We start from the raw sequence: 21,216 nt of genomic DNA, 5'->3' as shown, positions 1-21,216 counted from the left end.
ATAGGCATAATATTTATACATTTATCTTGCTGTACAAGAAGAATCAAATCAAAAGGGAAAAATAGAGAAAGAAAATAAAATTCAAGCAAACAACAACAAAATAAATGAGAATGTTATGTTGTGATTTGCACTAAGTTCCCACAGTCCTCTCTCTGGATATAGATGGTTCTTATCATTACAAGATTATTGGAACTGCTCTGAATTGTCTCATTGTTGAGAAGAGCCATGTCTCTCATAATTGATCATCATAAAATCTTATTGTTGCAGTGTAGAATCAAATCCTGGTTCTGCTCATTTCACTTAGCATTAGTTCATGTAGGTCTCTCCAGGCCTCTCTAAAATCATCCTGCTCATCATTTCTTATAGAATAATAATATTCCATAACAGTCATATTCCATAACTTATTGAGCCCCTCTTCAACCTCCAATTCAGGCATCCACTTAATTTCCAGTTTTGAGCCACTATGAAAAGGACTGCCATTAATGTTTTTGCACATGTGGGTTCTTTTCCCTTCTTTAAGATCTCTTTGAGCTATAAGCTCAGTATAAATACTGCTAAATCAAAGAGTGTGCACAGTTTGATAATCTTTTGAACATAATTACAAATTGCTCTGCAGAATGGTTGGTTTTGTTCACAATTCCACCAACAATGTATTAGTGTCCTAGTTTTCCCACATCCCCTCAACATTCATCATCTCAGCCAATCTGAGAGGTATGTAGTTGTATCTCAGAGTTTTCTTAATTTGCATTTCTCTGATAAATAGTAATTTAGAACATATTTTTATATGACTAGAAATGTTTTCAATTTCTTCATCTGAAAATTGTTTGTTCATGCTTTGATAATTATCAAGTGGAGAATGGCTTGAATTCTTATAAAGTTGATTGAGTTCTATATATCTTTTAGAAATGAGGACTTTATCAGAACTCTTTTTTTTAATTAAAGTTTTTTTATTTACAAAACATATGCATGGGTAATGTTTCAACATTGACCCTTGCAAAACCTTTTGTTCCATATTGTCTCCTCCTTCCTCCAACCTGTACCCTAGATGGCAGGTAGTCCAACACATGTTAATTTGTGAAAATATATATTAAATCTAATATATGTATACATATTTATATGGTTATCTCCCTGCAGAGGAAAATCAGATAAAGAAGGAAGAAACAAATCTGAGAAAGAAAAAAAAATGTAAGCAAAAAACAATAGAGAGTTTAACAACAGAGAGTTTGAGAATTCTATGTTGTGGTCCATGGTCAGTTCCCACAGTCCTCCTTCTGGGTGTAGATGGCTCTTTTAATTACTGAACAAATGACACTGGTTTGAATTATCTCATTGCTGAAGAGAGCCATTTCATCAGAAATGATCATTGTATAGTCTTGTTGTTGCCAAATATAATCTCCTGGTTTTGCTTATTGCACTTAGTAGCAGTTCATGTAAGTCTCCCCAGCCTTCTCTGAAATCATCCTGTTGGTCATTTATTGCAGAACAATAATATTCCATAACATTAATACACCAAAACTTAATTAGCCATTCCCCACTGATGACATCAACTCAGTTTCCAGGTTCTTGCCACTACAAAAAGGGCTTCCACAAACATTTTTGCACATGTGGATCCTTTTTCCTCCTTTAAGATGTCTTTGGGATATAATCCCAGAAGAAACATTGCTGGATTAAAGGTATTCACAGTTTTATAACTTTTTGAGCATAGTTCCAGATTTCTCTCCAGAATGGTTGGATCCATTCACAGTTCTACCAACAATGTATCAGTGTCCCAGTTTTCCCACATCCCTTTCAACATTGGTCATTATTTGTTCCTGTCATCTTAGCCAATCAGACATCTGGGTAGTCTTATCTCAGAGTTGTCTTAATTTGCATTTCTTTAATCAATAGTGATTTGGAGCCTGTTTTAATATGACTGCAAATAGTTTCAATTTCTTCATCATAAAATTGTCTATTCACTACACCCAGAGAAGGAACACTGGGAAGTGAATGTAAATTGTTAGCACTAATGTCTATCTGCCCAGGTTACTTATACCTTCGGAATCTAATACTTAATGTGCAACAAGAAAATGGTATTTACACACATATATTATATCTAGGTTATATTGTAACATATGTAAAATGTGTGGGATTGCCTGTCATCAATGGGAGGGAATAGAGGGAGGAATAATTTGGAAAAATGAATACAAGGGATAATATTATAAAAAAATTACTCATGTATATATACTGTGAAAAAATATATAAATAAAAAAAAGAAAATTGTCTGTTCATTTCCTTTGACCATTTATCAAGTGGAGAATAGTTTGAACTATTATAAATTTGAGTCAAATCTCTATATATTTGGAAATGAGGCCTTTATCAGAATCTTTAAATGTATAAAATGTTTTCCCAGTTTATTGTTTCCCTTCTAATCTTGTCTGCATTAGTTTTGTTTGTACAAAGACTTTTTAACTCAATATAATCAAAATTATGTATTTTCTATTCAATAATGATATCCACTTCTTCTTTGGTTTATAAATTCCTTCCTTCTCCAGGATCTGAGAAGTTAACTCTGCTATGTTCTTTTAATTTGCTTATAATATCACTATGTTTAAATCATGAACCCGTTTTGAACCTTTTATTGGTATAAGGTGTTGAGTGTGGGTCAGTGCCTAGCTTCTGCCATACTAGTTTCCAATTTCCCCATAAGTTTTTTAAAAATAGTGAGTTTTTATTCCAAAAGCCAGGATCTTTGGGTTTGTCAAGCACTATAGAGCTATAGTTATTGATCATTTTGTCCTCTGAATCTAGACTATTCCATTGATCAACTACTCTATTTCATATATAGTACCAAATGGTTTTTTATGACCACTGCTTTATAATATAGTTTTAGGTCTGGCACAGGTAGGATACTTTCATTGGCATTTTTCATTAATTTCCTTAAAATTCTTGAACTTTTATTCTTTCAGACGAACTTTGTTATTGTTTTTTCTAGTTCTGTAAAATAAATTTCTTGATAATTTGATTGGTGTCTCACTGAATAAGTAGATTAATTTAAGTAGTATTGTCATTTTGATTATATTAACTCAGCCTATCCAAGAACATTTGATATATTTATTTTCAATTGGTTAGATCTGATTTTATTTGTATGGAAAGTGTTTTGTAGTTTTGCTCATATAGTTCCTGCCTTTCCCTTGGCAGATAGATTCCCAAATATTTTATACTATCGACAATTATTTTAAATAGAATTTTTCTTTGTGTCTCTTGTTGCTGGACTGGACTGTCAGAGTGATTTTCAGCATTGGTGGTAATGGTAGGTGAATCTAAATAGCTCTATTTTTTCTAGAAAGTATTATGGTCCCTGAGTAACTCAGGCTAGTCCTGTGATAGTTTAAGGTTAATATAAGAGTGGAAATTGGGAGGTAACACGGCATGGTGAATAGAGAGCTAGCCTTTAAAACCAGAAAAATCTAGCCTCAAATTGTATCTCTGACAAATAATATCTGTTTGATCTTGGGCATTCCCTTTGTTCTTGGAAATGTTCAAAAATCAAGCATTATTTAAAATAAAAACAAAAACACGGGTGTTGATCTGTATTAGTAATTAGCATTTTTTTGGTGTGAAATTTCAGTATACTAAGGAAATCACAGTTCCATGCTTTATCTCTTTCCTTTGGAATTAAAGAATGGAACATAGACCATATGAAATTTAACTAAAAGACGTTGACTCAGTCATAACCCAGAAAGAAAGCGAAACAACGATATAGAACTTAATTAAAAAAAAAATTGTGATCAGCATTCAGAGTATGGTAACTCTCCAGAAAGAAAATCTTCCTTCCAAGTTCCTGAACCCATTTGAGCAGGCTTTTCTATACGTTTGAATGAACAGGAAGCCAAATAAATACTGTCTAATGTTGTTTTTAACAGGAAGCTTTATGCTTTACCATCATGGATCAATCAAAACTTGAGGACAAGTTTTTTTTTTTTTTTTTTTCTGTTGGGAGAAGGATAACTTAAAGGGAAGGAACCTGATAATGCTTATCCCAGAAAGACTTTATAAACATAAGAATGAAGTCCAAAGTTAATCTTTTGAGTGTTTTCCTCATATTAATTTTCAATATGAAATGTTTTCTCTGAGTCTAGTAATAATAAATTAGCTAATTTAAAAGCATTTTAAGGTTTTCAAAGAGCCTTAAAATGTCTCATTTTATAAATGACAAAAATGAAACAGACAGAAATTAATTGCCTTACTCAAGATCACAAAGACAGTAAATTCAAATTCAGAAGTTCTCAAATCCAAGTCCAGTGCTCTATCTACTGCAATCATTTTAAGAACATCTTGTTCCTGGAAGGTCTTTACACAGAGGCTGAGTACACTAGATAATGGCATAGTTAGGATTCCTTTCATCTATAGATTGGACTATATTTCTGAGGTTCCTTGCACCTCTCAACATCCTGAATTCTGTGAAGAATAAGTCTATCTATCAAGGGCTCAATAAATAATAAATATAAAGGCAGGCTCATTTCTAAAATATATAGAGAATTGATTCAACTATATAAGAAAGAATTCAAGTTATTCTACCATTGATAAATGTTCAAAAGATATGAACAGAAAAAAATTAGATGAAGAAACTGAAACTATGTGTAGTCATATGAAAAAGATGTTCAAAATCACTATTGATCAGAGAAATACAAATTAAGACAACTGTGAGATACCTCTATATACCTCTCAGATTGGCTAAGATGACAGGAAATGATAATGACCAATGTTGAAAGGGATGTGGGAAAACTAGGACATTGATACATTGTTGGTGGAATTGTGAACAGATCCAACCATTCTGGAGGGCAATTTGGAACTATGTTCAAAAACTTATCAAACTGGGCATACCTTTTGACCCACAGTGTTTCTACTGGGCCTGTATCCCAAAGAGATCTTAAAGGAGAGAAATGGACACGCATGTGCAAATTTTTTTGTGGCAGCCTTCTTTGTAGTGGCAAGAAACTGGAAACTGAGTGGATGCCCATCAGATGGAGAATGGCTGAATAAGTTATGGTATATGTATGTTATAGAATATTATTATTCTGTAACAAATGACAAGCAGGAGGATTTCAGAAAGGCCTAGAGAGACTTACATGAACTGGTGCTGAGTGAAATGAGCAAAACCAGGAGATCATTATACACAGCAACAACAATACTATATGATGATCCATTTTAATGGACGTGGCTCTTTTCACCAGTGAGATGTTTCAAACCACTTCCAATTGTTTAGTGATGAATAGAGCCATCTACATCCTAAGAGAAGACTGTGGGAGCTGAGTGTGGATGACAAGATAACATTCTCATTCTTTCTATTTTTGTTTGCTAGCATTTTGTTTTCTTTCAGAGTTTTTTTTTTTTAATTTATTGATCCTATTTTTCTTGTGCAGCAAGATAACTGTACAAATATGCATACATATATTGGATTTAACATATACTTAAACACATTTAACATATATTGGACTACTTGCCATCTAGGGAAGAGGGTGGGGGAAAGGAGGGGATAATTTGGAACAGAAGACTTTGCAAAGGTCAATGCTGAAATATGTTTTGTAAATAAAAAGCTTTAATAAAAATATAAAGGCAGAAAAAAGGCAGAAACTTCAATTTTTTTGTTTCAAGCTTCTATTTCAACAGATTTTGAAACTGAGGCCGACAGTGTTGATAATGATGCCCAAAGTCACTGAGGTAGCAAATATTAAAAGTAGGATCGGAATTCAAGCCTTCCTAAAAAGTTATCAAACTGTGTATACCCTTTGGTCCAGCAGTGCTCCTACTGGGCTTATATCCCAAAGAAATATTAAAGAGGGGAAAGGGACCTGTGTGTGCCAAAATGTTTGTGGCAGCCCTTTTTGAAGTGGCTAGAAACTGGAAAATGAATGGATGACCATCAATTGGAGAATGGTTAGGTAAATTATGCATATGAAGGTTATGGAATATTATTGCTCTGTAAGAAATGACCAGCAGGAGGAATACAGAGAGGCTTGGAGAGACTTAAATCAACTGATGCTGAGTGAAATGAGCAGAACCAGAAGATCACTGTACACTTCAACAACAATACTGTATGAGGATATATTCTGATGGAAGTGGAAATCTTCAACATAAAGAAGAGCCAACTCACTTCCAGTTGATCAATGATGGACAGAAACAACTACACGCAGAGAAGGAACACTGGGAATTGAATGTAAACTGTTAGCACTACTGTCTTTTTACCCAGGTTACTTATACCTTTAGAATCTAATTCTTAATATGCAACAAGAAAATTGGATTTATACACATATATTATATCTAGGTTATACTGTAACATATTTAATAGGTATGGGATTGCCTGTCATCTAGGGGAGGGACTAGAGGGAGGGAGGGGAAAATTTGGAAAAATGAATACAAGAGATAATGTTATAAAAAATTACTCATGCATATATAATGTCAAAACAAATTTTTATAATTATAAAATTAATTAAAAATAAATAAATAAAAGGAATTCAAGCCTTCTAGTTTTGAAGCTAGAGTTCTTTCCATTAAACCACCATGAAAAATTGGAAAAAAAATGATATCCTTGTGCTGTGAAATAGTGGAAAACAACAGTCATTTTGAAGTAGAAAACCTAGGTACAAAATTTACGTTTGTGACTTGGCAGCAATATGATTCAGAAAAAGTCCCTTCTTTTTTCTAGATTTCAGTTACATGAATAACATCTCTAATCAATCCCACTTTTTGCTCTAAAGCACACATCCTTTCTAGTCTGACATATATATATATATATATATATATATATATATATATATATATATATATATGTATATGTATATGTATATGTATATGTATATGTATATGTATATGTATATGTATATGTATATGTATATGTATATAGATAGATAGATATATGTCCTCCCTCTCCCTGCACTCATGGAGGGTGAGAATAATGGGATAGATTTGTTTGGTTTGGAGAGGGAGGGCTGTTCATGTATATTCAAGCTATCCTTTATCCCCTACACTATTTTGCCCTGTCTTTCTTCTTTCTGCCTCTTCAGGGAGTACTTTAGTAGAATTTATGCTCCTGTTAGTGATAATATTTATGAAAGGTTTTGAATTTTCTCCAAGTGGTAAGAAAGAGAGATTAAGGGAGACCTTTCGTGAAGGCAGCAAAGGGTAATTTCTATTTAAAGGTTTCTGATGATGAATTATACTTTGAAGACTTACTTTTTTCAAGAAATTGGATAACTATGTTTCCCTCTCTACACCTTATCATGGACCATGGCAAGGACATAGCTTCTTAACTGCCCCTCTATCCCACCCCAGCCCTTAGTCTAGCTTTCTGTGGCAAAGTAACCCATCCCTCCCCCATCAGGCTCAATTTTCCATCATCTTCACTGTTTTTGATAATACAGCATGTCGTCACGAGTTCTAGTCCAAGCCTTGAAGATAGTAAACTGAAGCTAATTAGTATTGATGGATTCAGCAATAGGAAACAGGGATGCAAAGTTTAAATGGAGCTGTCCAAACAAGTGAGTTCTCATGAGCAAAAGGGGAAAGCACAGTGGGGGTTTTTCAGGACTCAGGTTAAAATAACAATTGCCTACCTCTCCTTTTTCTGCTGTGCTATATTTACATACGCAGCTTTAGCCTGCCATTATTTATCTTTAATACAAAACCATTTCCAGGACTTTCAGGGAGTGAATTGCCAAGTCCTTGGAGCCTATTATCCAAGAATAAGCTTGTTTCATTATGTGCCTGTTTTAAAGAGGAAAATTTTGTTTTGCAAGGGAGAAGAATCAATTGAGCATTCTGCTGGGTAAGGCGAAACTGTTGTTTTCACATAACAGACAACCTGTTATATTGTATTTTATTAGATTTCTTTTGTATATATTTTGCATATAATTTTACATGCATCATTTTTTTTTTTACCCATGACAGATTATAAGCTCTTTGAGGGAAAAAAATCCTTCCCTCTCCTCTCTTTTCTGGCTTTTCTTCTTCCACTCTATCTTCTCTCCCCTTTTATTCTTTCATATTTCCAGTACAGAACATGGACTGTGGCACATAGTTAGGATCTCAATAAATTATTTTTATTGATTGGTTGAATGAAACGTGGTAGCCTTGGAGTTAAAGAAAAAAAAAGAAAATTAATTCAAATGTAATTTTTGGCATTTCATTTACACATATAATATACTGACCAACTCACTAATACTACATATTACTTCTGAATAGTCAATATAAATTGTTAGAAGGAGGTTTTTAACAATGCAATCTCAGGGAGAAATGCCCTAAAATGTAATTTCCTTTCATTATGTGCCTAACACATAATCATAGGCACAATAATTTTTATACACAGAAGGTGCTAAAATTATAATTTTTTCAAGTTTTCTTAGTGATTATAGGTTTTGACCTATAGAGGACTTGTCATTATCTAATTCATTTTATAGAGGAGTAAACTGAAGCCCAGAAAGAAGTGATTTATCCAATGCTACAGAGATATTTAATATTAATTGGGATTAAATTACAAGTTGACTCAATTTTGATCTGGTTTTTCACATGTTTTGTCCCTTAGATTTGAAAATAATAATAATAATAATAATAATAAGAAGAAGAAGAAGAAGAAGAAGAAGAAAAGAAGAAGAAGAAAAGAAGAAGAAGAAGAAGAAGAAGAAGAAGAAGAAGAAGAAGAAGAAGAAGAAGAAGAAGAAGAAGAAGAAGAAGAAGAAGAAGAAGAAGAAGAAGAAGAAGAAGAAGAAAGAAGAAGAAGCAATATCATATAAGCTACTTGATAGGGCACTGGACCTGTAGAGTTAGGAAGACTTGATATATACCTTAAGGAAGTCACTTGAACTCTCTGTATCTTGGTTTCCCTTTCTATAAAATAAGTTGGTCAGGAAGATTTCAGAAAGGCCTGGAGAGACTTACATGAACTGATGCTGAGTGAAATGAGCAGGACCAGGAGATCATTGTATACTTCAACAACAATATTATATGATGATCAATTCTGATGGACGTGGCCCTCTTCAACAATGAGATGAACCAAATCAGTTCCAATAGAGCAGTCATGAATGGAACCAGTTACACCCAGCAAAAGAACTCTAGGAGACGACTATGAACCACTACAGAGAATTACCAATCCCTCTATTTTTGTCCACTTGCATTTTTGATTTCCTTCACAGGCTAATTGTACACTGTTTCAAAGTCCGATTCTTTTTGTACAGCCAAACAACTGTTTGGACATGTATACATATATTGTATTTGATTTATACTTTGATATATTTGACATGTATTGGTCAACTTGCCATCTGGTGGGGGTGGGGGGAAGGAGGAGAAAGATTGGAGCAGAGGGTTTGGCAATTGCCAATGTTGTGAAATTGCCCAAGCATATATTTGGTAAATAAAAACTATTAAAAATAAAATAAATAAAAATAAAATGAGTTGGTTTCATCCATCTCTAATAACCATTTTTACTTCTCAATTTACGATGCTATGATTTGGGACATAATAAGTCCACAGAGAAGTAGGTAGGGGGCCTTCTGTCCCCCATTTTAATGACTATAATATTTTGAAAATATATCTCTTTCCAAAACTTGGAAAATAACCTTCTTTTTTGTTATATGTTGAGTTACAATGTAGATAAAATAAGACACAAGAGCCCCACTTTACCATATTGGAGATACTATTTCAAAACTTTACCCAGAGTAACCAAGTGTTTTGCTTGAATCAGCACTACCCTGTCCTCATGTTGTATAAGAGATAGGGGAAGGATAAAAGCAAAGACAGTCACCTCACATTGTACTTTATCTTTGTGTTGTTGGGAAGCAACAAGTTGATTCTGGTGAGGGGAGTGATTTTACCTAGATAATAAGTTCAGAAACAAAACCCTGCCTGAACCTTGCTGTTTTGGGACCAGTAAGTGTTCTAAACAATTCAGTATGCCCACCTTGGGAAGGGGTAATTGGATAAAGTCACTGACAAGTCTAAAAATGAGTTATTAGTATGTGTCTTCATTACTTCCCTCCTCCCATTCCCACTCATAGTTGGTGATCCACTAACAATGGCTTCCTTAATATTCTTCAAAGTAAACACTCCTCTCAAGTCTGGAAATTTTCCTTCTTGTTCCCTATGTCTGGAATGCTCTCTCTCCTCATCTCTGCTCCCCTTGTTCGGGTCCTAATTAAAATTCCACCTTCAGTAAGATTTACCCAATCCTTCTTAAATGCTTGATATCTTCAATTTGCTATATGTGTGTGTTGTATTTTAGATAGATAGGTAGATAGATAGATAGATATATGTATATAAGCATGGTACATATATATGTTAAATTGGAGACAATTATATATGTGCATGTAAATGTGCCTACACACACACACAAACACACACACACACACACACACACACACACACACACACTGGAATTTTGGAAATAGTAAAATACTATAAGGATCAACAAAAAGATTGAAGTAAGATGTGACATTTGAAAAGAGAAGATTACTATCACATGGAATAGTTGTGCAAGTTGTATGGCCAAGCCATATTTGAATTGGATCCTGAAGGAAGAAACAATTATGAACAGATTAAAAAGATGAGTGCAAGTAAAAGAAAGATTCCTCCATTTCAAGTTTGGCAGATACATCCTCAATGAAATGAAGACTACAGAGTAAAGAACACACATGTAGATGGGAAGTGATCCATTTGGTTGGAAAGTAGAGTATGTCAAGGGGAACATAACTGGAAATGGAAGTCAGAGCTTTGAATGTTACATCTTCTCAATTTATTATTTACTTTGTAGAGCATGGGAAAGCACCATCTAGGAGAATCCTCATTGGAAGAGAAACCACAGGGTTGAGCTCTATTCACATTGTCTCAATAGGTAATATGTACAATGGCAAGAGAGCTGGATTTTGGGATGGGGGTTTAAATCCTACTTCTGCTCCCTTGCTACCTGTGTTCTCTAGGATGTGTCCCTTAAGCTCTCTACATCTCACCTCTTCTTCTAGAAAATGAGGGGATTAAACAAGAAAGCATCTGAGGTTGCTTTCAGTTCTAAATCTTTAAGCCAATAACACTAATGTCCCATCCAATTCTAATTCCTTGCATGGTTTCCCACTCTGTTCCTTCCTAGATTTTTATATATACCTATATAATGCAACTCTGTGAGGCTCATTTGTCTCATCAGTAAAATGAGATATTAAGCCCTTACCTATAGTATAATGGCAATACTGGGAAGCAGATCTTATGAGATTCTCTTAAAGCTCTAAAAATGATGATTTTTAGATTTCAGAGCTACCCTTCTTCAAGAATAATATATATATTTTTAAATCCCAGCATCATTTGTTTGCTGGGAATGAAGAGGTTAAAGATATTATGAACCATTAAATGTTAGTGATTATCCAAAAGGATATTACATAATTGCTCTTTCTGATGGGATAACATTTTAAATGGATGCTATTCAAAATATGATATTTTAATTACTGCTTTTATTTCTTTGTTTTAATGAATGTTTTTTATTTATGTATTTGTGCCCTCAGGAGAAGTGATCACCAAGGGCACAATATGTGTAAAACTACCAAGCCAGAATCTATTGAACATCTCTGTAATGTAATTGCCTCCCCAGCTGCAGACTACCTGGTTGTCGCATGAAATGTGACACCGATTAAAAATTACAAACCCAAGCTTATTGTCTCCAATTTTTGTTCTGGCTGCTCTCCAGGCTTCCTAACCCATAGTACCATGGCAGGAAAAATGAACACATGGGAAAAATAAGCAAGGGAAAAGAGAACCAGTGGCTAACCTTGGAAAAAGGGTATTTATGTATAATGATGGGCTTTTCCAGGAAGTATATCTACTATCATTTAATTAAATTTGTAGAAAAGGGGAGAAGATGTGTATAATAATGGACATAAAGCCAAATATGGAAAATGGACTTTACATCATATGACATCTAGGCTATATTTCAAAATAAAATTCTATGATTCAGAAGAATATAGGCTACTTAAAAGCATTGCTTATTTTCATGAAATCATCTCAGATTTCAACAAGCATGTATTGTGTGTCTAAAATGTGTCATGTACTGTGTTATTTATTAAGGATCAAAAGACAGAAAAAAGACTTATGGATTTTTCTTTTTTTAGGGAAGAAAGAAATCCCTGCATAAAATGTTGGCCAAATTGTATTGATTGGGTTGATACAAAATATGTGTATGTATATGTATATGTATATTTCTATACTTGTGTGTGTATATATATATATATATATATATATATATATATATATATATACACACACACACACACAATTTTATATATATATATATATATACACACACACAACTATATATATATATATGTGTGTGTGTGTGTGTGTGTGTGTGTGTGTGTGCGTGTGTGTGTGCATATATGTCTCTGTGTGTGTGTACAAAGTATATATCCCAAGAATCCATAAAAAGGGAAATGACCTATTTACACACAAAAATATTTATAACTGTTCTTTTTGTGGTGGTTAACAATTAGAAAATGAAGGTATGTCCATCAATTAAAGAATAATTAAACAAGTTGTGGTTTATGATTATGATAGATTATTATTAGGCCATAAGAAATGACAAGCAGAGTGATTATAGCAAAGCCTGGAAAGACTTACATGAACTGATAGATAGTCAAATGGGCAGAAAAATAATAATACTTACACAGTAGCAACAATATTATATAATGAAAATGACTCAGCTACTCTCTGCAATACAACGATCCAAAAAAATCCCCAAAGACTAAGAATGAAACAAACTATCTTCCTCCAGAGAAAGAACTGGAATTGTTTGAAAATAGATTGAAACAAATCCTACAATTTTATAAACTATTTGGAGACTTCCAGGGGTGGAGCTAAGATGATAAAGTAAGGTCAGGAAGCTGCCCAACCTCTCCAAGTTTCCCTCTAAAACCCCATGAAACCAAGAATCTGAAAGAAGTCTGATAGAATGAATCCACTCTCCAACTCAAGATAAATTGAAAAACTGTCAAGAAAGGTCAGTCTCACTGGGGAAAAAAGGTACTCAGATAGATTGTGGGAAAGCTCGTGAGAGGGTCTTAATCACAGCAGATCAGCAACTAGACCTTCAGTTCTGGATCAGCAGAGGAGCAAATCAGTGGGGCAGCTTCCAGTGCCATCTTAGAAAGCAAAATCTGAGAAAGGAGACTATTTCCTGAAAAGAGCAAGCACAGTTAGCCCTTGCAAACACATAGCCAAGGCTTGGAGCTGCACAGGGAGCTTGGGACAGCATCGCCTTTATTCCCGGAAGAGAGATCAACCCTAAAGAAAAGAGAAAATTAATAAGAAACAGATAACTTTTGCCATAGAAAGCATCTATGATAACAGGGCAGACCAAAACACAAAGATGAAGAGAGAATGTGCACAGAAGAAATTTTGAAATCTCAAAGAGTGATATGAATTGGTCTCAATCCCAAAGAGTCTTCTTGGAAGTGCTCATAAAAGACATTAAAAAGCAATTAAAAAGGTAGAAGGAAAAACAAGAAAGGAAATGGTATGTATGTGTCAGAGAGTCATCATCTTGGAAAAGAAAAGAAAAAAAAATTGAAAACTACTCATGCAAAAAGTTGAATTAATCAAAAGGGAAAAAAAGAGATAAAAGCTAATTGAAGACAATTACACATTAAGAATTAGAAGAGAGCAAATGGAACTTGATGAAAATCTGTCAAACAAATTAAATGCAATGAAAAAATGGAAGAAAAAGTGAAATACCTTAGCATTGTCTGATGTTGATCTCATCAGTTTGGATTCTAAGAGGGAATAACTTAATCATTCAGTTGGGTATAGACATTTTTCTAACCCTATAAAGTAATAGGAGGAGAATAAAAAGGAGGTACAGGATATAAAGGATGGTAGAAACAGTGCAGAAAAAAAATAAGAAAAGGAGGCAAAAGTTTTAGTGGATGGGGTGGAGGAAAAATACTACTAATAGAAAGGGAAAGGGAGATAGAAGATAAGATAATGGGTTATCTACCCAAAAGTCTAAGGAGAGTGTGGAAAGAGAGAACAAAAGTATATACAGGGGAGAAATAGGATGGAGGGAAATGCAAATCTGGTAATCATAACTAAATGTGAATGGGATGAACTCTCCCATAAAATGGAAGTAAATAGCAGAGTGGGTTGAAGATAGAATCCTACAGTCCTTACAAGAAACACATTTGATATAGAGAGACATATGCAGAGTAAAAGGTTAAAAGGCTGGAACAAAATTTATTATGCTTCAGCTGAAGTAAACAAACAAACAAACAAAAAAAAAACAACAGGGATAGCAATTCTGATCTCAGATAAAGCACATGTAAAATAGATATTATTAAAAGAGATAAGTAAAAGTCCACTTTGAAAAAGTATATTCTAAACAATGAAATAATAACCATGCTAATTGTGTATGAGCAGACAAATTCATACTTAACATTTTAAGCTATTACAGGAAAAAAATAGACAGTAAAACTATTCTAGTGGGAGACCTCAACCTTGACTTATCAGAATCATTCAAATCTAATCACAAATTAAACAAGAAAGAAACTAGGGAGGTTAAGAATCTTAGAAAACCTAGATATGAAAGACCTCTGGAGAAAATTGAATAGGGAAAGAAAATAATACACCCTTTTCTTGGCAGTACATGACACCTTCACAAAAGTTGACCATGTATTAGGATATAAAAATTTCACAATCAGTTACAGAAAGGCAGACATAGTAAATGTTTCTTTTTCAGACCACGATGCAGTAAAAATTATATTCATTAAAGGGCCAGGCAAAGATAGAGTAAAAACCAATTGGAAATTAAATCATCTAATTCTAAAAAAATGAATGGATTAAACAAGAATCACAGAAACAATCCATAATTTTGTCCAAGAAAATGAAAATAATGAGACAACATTCCAATATTTATGGGATGCAGCCAAAGAAATTCTAAGGTGAAATTTCTCTCTCTAAATAGCTACATGAATAAAATAGATAAGAGTTTAAAAAATAAAGTGGGAATGCAATTTTAAAAAGATAGAAAAGGAACTCCAATTAAATTTATTAATTAAATTAATTTATTAATTAAAAAGACTCCAATTAAATACCAAATTAGAAATTCTGAAACTCAAGGAAGAGATTAATAAAATTGAAACTAAAAGAACCTATTGGACTAACAAATAAAACTAAGAGTTGATTTTATGGAAAAAAATCTAACAAAATAGATAAGATTTTGGTTAATTTGAGTAGAAAAAAAAGAAATAAAAAAATACAAATCACCAGTATCAAAAATGAATAGAGCAAACTTACCACCAATGAAAAAGAAATTAAAGCAATGATTTGGAGCTATTAGGCCCAACTGTGTGGCAGCAAGTGTGGACAATCTATAGAAATGCATGAATATTTACAAAATATGAATTACTCAGATGAACAGAAAAGGAAATAAATCATTTATATAGTCCTATTTTATGTTTCTGGCAGCTCTTTTCATAGTGGCTAGAAACTGGAAAATGAATGGATGTCCATCAATTGGAGAACAGTTGGGTAAATTATGGTATATGAAGGTTATGAAATATTATTGCTCTGTAAGAAATGACCAGCAGGAGGAATACAGAGAGGTTTGGAGAGACTTACATCAACTGATGCTGAGTGAAATGAATAGAACCAGAAGATCGCTGTACACTTCAATGTTGGATGAAGATGTATTCTGATGGAAGTGGAAATCTTCAACATAAAGAAGATCCAACTCACGTCAAGTTGATCAATGATGGACAGAAACAACTACACCCAGAGAAGGAACACTGGGAAGTGAATGTAAACTGTTAGCACTACTGTTTATATATCCAGGTTACTTACACCTTGGGAATCTAATACATAACGTGCAACAAGAAAATGGTATTTACACACATATATTGTATCTAGGTTATATTGTAACATATGTAAAATGTATGGGATTGCCTGTTATCAAGGGGAGGGAGTAGAGGGAGGGAGGGGATAATTTGGAAAAAATGAATATAAGGGATAATGATATAAAAATTACTCATGCATATATACTGTCAAAATTTTATAATTAAAAAAATTAATAAACTTTTAAAAAGTCCCATTTTAGAAAAAAAAAATGTAAACCCATTAATTAACTTCTTAAAAAAAAAAAAAAGAAAAAGAAAAAAAAAATTCCAGGGCCAGATGGATTCACAAGTGAATTCTACCAAACAGTTAAAGAAAAATGAAAGTAAGCTATTTAGGAAAACAGGTATAGAAGAAATACTGATAAATTCATTCTATGACACATCAGGTACTGATAGCTAAACTAAGAAGAGCCAAAACAGAGAAAGAAAATTATAGACTAATCTCCAATTGAATGTTATGTAATGAATATTGATATAAATATTTTAAATAAAATATTGGCAAAGAGATCACAGCAAGTTATCAGCAGGATATTACACTATGACCAAGTGGGATTTATATCAGCAATGCAGAAGTATCATCATAATCCCTTGCATCAATAACAAAACCAATAGAAATCATATGATAATCTCAATAGCTGCAGAAAAAATCTTTTGACAAAATACAGTACCCTCCTATTAAAACACTAGAGAGCATAGAGATAAAGGGAGCTTTCCTAAAAATAATAGTATCTATCTAACACCTACAACAAGGATTATTTGTACTGGAGAGAAGCTGGACACATTCCCAATAAAATCAGAGGTGAAACAAGTATGCCCATTGTCACCACTATTATTCAATGTTGTAGTAGAAATGTTGTATTCAGCAATAAGAAAAGAAAAAGAAATTAAAGGAATTAAAATAAGGAATGAGGAGATAAAACTATCACTCTTTGCAGATGATATGATGGTATATTTAGAGAATGCTAGAAAAATCATCTGAAAACCTAACTTGAAACCATTAATAGCTTTAACAAAATTGCAGGATATAAAATAAACCAACACATATCAGCATTTACATATATTACTGACAATCCCCATTAGCAAGAGATAGCAAGAACATTTCCATTTAAAATTATTGTAAACAAAATAAAACATTTGGTAGTCTACCTGCCAAGATAAACCCAAGAACTCTATGGACACAATCACAAAACACTTCTCACACAAATAAAGTCAGCTCTAAACAATTGGAAAAATATCAGTTGCTCATAGATAGACTGAGCTAATATAATAAAAATGACAATTCTGCCTAAATTGATCTACTTGTTCATTGTTCAATTAAACTGCCAAAGTATTGTTTTAAAGAACTAGAAAAAATAATAACAATTCATCTAGAAGAACATAAGTTCAAGAATGTCAGGGGAATTAATGAAAAACAAAATAAAAAGTATGGCTTAGAAATACCAAACCTAAAACTGTATTATAAAGCACCAGTAATCAAAACTTTTTGGCACTGGCTGAGAAACAGCATGGTGGATTAGTGGAGTAAATTAGACAGATACATATGACAATAATTAAGACCTATAATAATCTCGTATTTCAAAAAGCCCTGAACTGCAGCTTCTGAAATAAGTTCATCATTTGACAAAAATTGCTGGGAGAACTGGAAAATAATGTCAGAAATTTGGCATAGACTTACATCTCACACCTCATACCAATATCAGTTCAAAATGGGGTTACATGATTTGCACATAAAGGATGATACCACAAACAATTTAGGAGAACAAAGGATAACTTACCTCTCAGATCTTTGAAGAAGGGAGGAATATATGATCAAAGAACTAGAGAACATTATGAAAGGCAAAATGGACAACTTTGATTACATTACATTCAAAAGTTTTTGCACATAAAAAACAATAGAAACAAGATAAAAAAGGTAAGTAAAAGTTGGGAAAAAATCTTTACAGACAGTATTTCTAAAATATATAAAGAACTGTATCAAATTTAAAAGGATACAAGTCATTTCCTAGTTGATAGATTGTCAAAAGATAGAAACAATGTTCAGATGATGAAATTAAAGTGTCCATACTTATATGAAAAAATGTTTTTAATCACTATTGATTAGAAAAAATGCAAATTAAAACAATTCTAAAGTAGTACCTCACATATCTCAGATTTATTAAAATGATAGGAAAAGATGATAAATATTGGAGAGGATTTGGAAAAACTGGAACACTAATTCATCATTTGTGGAATTGTAAAATGATCCAACCATTCTCAGGAGAAATTTGTTACTATGTCCAAAGAGCTATAAAACTATGCATTCCCTTTGGTTTATCAAGAAAGGATTAAAATTTGGAACTCAAAACTTTGAAAAAATATGCACAGAAAAGGAACATTTGGCAGTTTATCTGTCACTCTAAAGCTTAGACCCTCAGGTCTAAAATGAAAGAATTTTCAGAAAAGTTTTCACCTTGAATCTGAAGAAGATATTCATTAGTTATGAGTTTAAATATGTGTCTTGATTGTGTTACTCTATGAATCACTATAAAAATAATTCATCACGGACTAAAAATAAATTGTCAGTAATGCCTCCAGAACTCTCAAAGTAGAGCTCAGATTTTATAATAAGGCATTATTTTTTGCTGTAAACTAAGTTCTTTTAAGTAGACCCCAAATGCTTCATGATGACCTGTTCCCAAACTAATAGACCATTCCTGAGGAGAGTAGCCTGGGGATACAACAGTTACATCCCATAGGGAACAGAAATGATGGACATTTCAGTTCAAAAGCCTTAAGGCTTTAAGGTTAACAGAAGAAAACAAAGTGGCAGAACAAAAGGGTGTTGAAAATGACTTGTTTTTGATTTAATAGTACATCAGGGAGTAACTTGCCCCAAGTCTCCTTTTTATATGAGGAACACCATGTAAAGAACTCAGCTATTGAAATGAAGCCAAGAATCAGATATCTGACTATTTTGGAGGGGTATAACCTCAAAATATCAGAAACAAAACCAAAAGTGCCTTAAAGGATGGAAATTTGCTTCCATATCCTGTGTCTAAAACAATTTTATTACTTTAAATCACACTAGAGAACATAAGTTTTTCTGGGACTGGACAAGGTAATATTCTCTCACAATATTAACTCACTCCTTAAAGTGAAGCAGACACATAGGAAAGGAAAACAATCTTCTACTTTCAGAATATATAGACTAATGTCCCAAGTTCTTTGCTTTGAAAAACTGGGTTTAATTCCAGGGACCACCTCAGAGAATTATAACTGGTTCATATTGATCCTATGTTTAGATATTTTGGGGATATATCAGAAAACAATCTTAATATATGTCTCTCTAGATGTAGGCGAAATAATCTCAAGGTCTCTTGTAGGGATGCAGAGGATGCAATATAGGACAAACTTTAGTTCACCAAACAAGCACTGGTATACACCCACCAACACATGTAGAAAACAAAGTTCTCTCAGTATTTTCCATCTAAAATCTATACAATTTTTCTTCCTCTCTTGAGAGTTTTACCTTTGCCCTAAATAGACTCTCAGTCTCCTATATAATAAATAAAGCTGTTTGTATTTCATGGATTGGACCAAATATAGGGGACAGATTTTAGATGAATGCTTAAGGCCCAGAAACTTACAAATTGTAGGTGACCTTGTCAAAGCAGTTAACTTATTTGGGTCTCAGTTTCTCATTGGTAGAATAATAAAATTGGACTAAATGCCTTCTAAAGCCATTTTGAATTCCAAAAGTATGGGTCTCTTACTCTTTAAATTAAATTGAGCTAAGGTATACTAGTGTGAAAATGAGCAATCAAAATATATATATATATATATACATATATATATGAAAACAATGAAAAGAGCCTACAAATCCCAATTCCTCAAATTCTGATGTTTTTAGCAAAAGTGTGTTTGCATGACATTGTTAGGAGTACGTCAATGAAATTCAAATGGTTGGACCATAATAAGGGGCACAGTTCATTCCTCTTTCCTGGTACCTTCTTCTCTTCTTCCTCTTTTTCTTCCACCTCCTCCATTTTCTTATTCTCTTTATTTTTCTCTTATTTCTTTACATTTCAATTTCTCTTTCTTGTCCTCTACCTTTGCATTATCATCACCCATCATCAACATCACTACCATCATCATTACCATGTTGTTCTTCTTGTAGGCCATTCATGATTATAGGACATGCTTTAAAAATGTTTTTTTTTTTTTTTTTTTGTGGAGTGAATCACAGTTAAACACTAAATAATTAATACACACATATATAATACAAATACATATACACACAATTGTGCATATTTGAATTTATTAAGAAAACCACAAAAACTGAATAGTTATATAAAACATTTATGTGTGTGATTACATTTATATATATATACATATATATGTAGACATATATATATATATGTATATATAATGTGTATATATACATATATATATATACACATATATATGTACATATACATATATATACGTATATACACACACACACACATTCAGTAAATGTTTCATAATTGTATATCCCTCTTCATCATTTTATGACTCATTTATCAAATTACTTTAACTCTTTTAGCTGTATCGGGGAATTTTTGACCATAATTGACAATTGGTCATTTGTATTTATCAGGAAATATCCACTGAAAGGAAATTCCATATCCCAATGCATACTTTTTCAGTTTGAGATAGCTCTAATTTGTAGCAAATTTATTTTCACAAGCTGCAAACTTCAAATTCTACCCTTTGTCTCTGTTTCTCAGTATTCCAGGTAACTCTCTGAAACTCAAATGCTGCAAATTTTATACCTATCTATATTGGCAGGGAGATTCTTATCCTTAGGAGTAATGAAGCCAAAGATATATATATATATATATATATATATATATATATATATAAATAAATATACCAAACAGTCATGGTGATAATTTGTCTTAATTAGGCATTGTGAGTCTAAATTCAGTTCCATATGCTCTTTTTTTTTAAAAAGGCAGACAAGGACAGCTAGAAGAAAATGTGCAAATGGATGACCTGGATATAAGGAGGGTTGGGATCTCTTGAAGGACCTTAAGGTGGTTAAGATAGGAAAAATGACTAGATTTCCTGAATAATTATACTTCAAGATGGAGATTTTCTTATTCTTCATGGTCTGAAAGAGACAGAAGCAAAAGTAAAATTTGAAAATGTATGTTTATCAGCTTTTATTGGAATGGGGAAGGAGAAATTTATTCTAGACAGTATATCATTCTATGAATGCAAGGGCTGTTATATCAACTATTGTCTGGCATATATTAGATAAATTTTTTAAGAATGATAAGTGGAATGTAAGATATAG

Source organism: Sminthopsis crassicaudata, chromosome 2 (genome assembly GCF_048593235.1).
Source record: "Sminthopsis crassicaudata isolate SCR6 chromosome 2, ASM4859323v1, whole genome shotgun sequence".
NCBI classification, from domain to species: Eukaryota; Metazoa; Chordata; class Mammalia; order Dasyuromorphia; family Dasyuridae; genus Sminthopsis; species Sminthopsis crassicaudata.
This window is presented reverse-complemented; position numbering follows the sequence as displayed.